This window comes from Dipodomys ordii, unplaced genomic scaffold (genome assembly GCF_000151885.1).
Source record: "Dipodomys ordii isolate 6190 unplaced genomic scaffold, Dord_2.0 Scaffold79, whole genome shotgun sequence".
Lineage (NCBI taxonomy): Eukaryota > Metazoa > Chordata > Mammalia > Rodentia > Heteromyidae > Dipodomys > Dipodomys ordii.
Window position 1 is genome coordinate 5,438,326 of NW_012267295.1, and position 2,642 is coordinate 5,440,967.

The following is a 2,642-nucleotide window of genomic DNA, read 5'->3' on the forward strand; positions in this document are numbered from 1 at the left end:
GGGGGGGGGGGTCCCTCCCTCTGAGGAGCACACCCCACTTTCCAGTGGGCTCCTAACGACCCTCCCTGGGCCCTGGGATTTCAGATGTGAAGCCCCTAGCATGGGCCCCTTGGGGACAGGAGTCCCCTGAGCCTGGAGGGGTGGGGAGTGCGGGGCAAGGGAACGGGCCTGCGGGGCAAGGAGCCTGGGGGGAGGGCTAGGGGGACGGGGGGGGAGGGGAGGGAGCCTGCGGGGCGCGGAGCCTGGGGGACACAGAGCCCTGCGGGGCAGAGGAAGGGGCCTCCTGCGGGGCGGGGGCAGCCTCCCTCCCCCACCCCAGGCCGAGGCCCCGCAGCCTGGGGTGGGGTGGGGGCCGCGCTGGGCCCGGAAGGACGTGCTGAGACGGCAGGGCCCGGACTCGGCCACCCGCACGTCTCCCCCCCCCCCCTGCACTTTGCCCCAAGGAACTCAACCCGCGCCGTGACTCAGCGAAATCAGAGCCCGGGACCGTGACTCAGCGAAAACGGGGACCTCGGGACCGTGACTCAGCGAAAACGGACTCGGGACCGTGACTCAGCGAACCCGGGGCCGCGAATCGTGGCTCAGCAGGACGCCGCCGGGGCGCGGCCTGGCCGGAAGGCCCAGCGCCCGAGGCGGCCGCCCCGGGGAGGACGCTCCCGAGCGAGGGTCGCCTCCGGAGCGGGGGAGGCCGGGGCCCGTGCACGCCGGCCGGGCCGCGGGAGCTCGGCCGCAGCCGCCTTCGGCCTACCCCGCAGACCCGGCTTCCCAGCCCGCCGGGAAAGGCCTGGAAGCGTCCTGCCCATCTCCTGCAGTACATTTTGGTGTGTATTATTTTCAGTGTTCAGAGGACACAGAGCCTTTGCTCCTTTGGGTTCCTCCCCTCAGAGTATTTTCTTTTGTGTGTTTTCTTGACTTTCAAACAATTTTAAGTAGTACACTTTAAAATAATACATTTTGCTTATATTTATTTTTGTGCCAATCCTGGGCCTTGAACTCAGGGTTGGAGCACTGCCCCTGAGCTTTTATGCTCAAGGCCAGCACTCTTAACCGCTGGAGCCACAGTTCCACTTCTGGCATTTCTAGCGGTTCTTTGGAAATAAGAGTGTCACATATTTTTCTGCTCAGTCTGGCTTTGAACCACATCCCTCAGATCTCAGCCTCCTGAGGTGCTAAGATTACAGGCCTGAACCACCAGCACCCAGCAAAATAATATATTTTAAATCCACCAGTTAGGAAAGTCCTTAATAATACAACATTTACCTCTGAGATTCCAGCAGACAACATGGTAGTTTATTTCTTTGCATTAAAAGATTAGAAGCTTGGGCTGGGAAGGTGGCTCAGTGGTAGAGTGTTTGCCTTGCATGCATGAGGCCCTGGGTTCGATTCCTCAGCACCATATAAGCAGAAAAAGCTGGAACTGGTACTGTGGCTCAAGTGGTAGAGGGCTAGCCTGGAGCTGAGGGACAGCTCCCAGGCCCAGAGTTCAGGCCCCATGACCGACCAAAAAATAAAAACAGAAGCTTTCAGCCAGGTACTAGTGGCTTACACCTGTAATCCTAGATACTCAGGAGGCTGAGATCTGAGAATTGCAGTTCAAAGCCAGCTCGGCAGGAAAGTCCGTGAGACTCTTATTTAACCACCAGAAAACTGCAAGTGGCGCTGTGGCTCAAGTGGTAGATCACCTGCCTTGAGCTGAAGAGCTGAGGGATGGGACAGTGCCCACGTCCAGAGTTCAACACCCATGATCCAAAAAAAAAAAAAAAAAGCTTTTGACTCACTGACTCACACCTGTAATCCTGGCTATAGCTATTCAGGAGGCTGAGATCTGAGGGTTGTAGTTCAAAGTCACTCTGGGCAGAAAAGTTCCTGAGACTCTTTCCTACCTCTTACCTACAAATAAGCACTAAAAAAAGCTGGAAGTAGAGCTATGGCCCAAATGGTACAGTGCTAACATTCAGCAAAAAAGGTCAGGAATAGCACCCAGGCCCTGAGTACAAGGCCCAGGACCAGCAAAAATAAGGCAGGCTCTGATGGCTAACACCTGTAATTCTAGCTACTCAGGAGGCCAAGACCTGAGAACTGCAGTCCCAGACAAACCTGGGCAGAAAAAGCCACCAGACTCCCTCTCCAGAATAACCAGCAAGCAAGCAGTGCAAGGTAGAGACCCTGAGTTCAAACCCTAGTACTAGCTGGTGCTTATAGCTTACAATTGTAGTCCAAGATACTCAGACTACGATCTGAGGATTGCAGTTCAAAGCCAGGCAGGGCAGACAAATTTGAAAGACAACCAGCAAGAAGCTGGAATTGGAGATGTGGCTCAAGTGGTAGAGCACCAGTTTTGAGGGTAAAAAAACTAAACAAGCTGAGCGCTGGTGGCCCATGCCTGTAATCCTAGCTACTCTGGAGGCTGAGATAGGAAGATCAAAGTTCAAAGCCAGTCTGGGCAGGAAAGTCCCTGAGATTCTTTTTTTTTTGGGTCCGGTCATGGGGCGTGAACTCTGGGCCTGGGCACTATCCCTCAGCTCTTCAGCTCAAGGCTAGTGCTCTACCACCTGAGCCACAGCGCCACTTCTGGCTTTTTTCTTTTTGCTTATGTGGTGCTGAGGAATCAAACCCAGGGCCTCAGGCATGCAAGGCAAGCG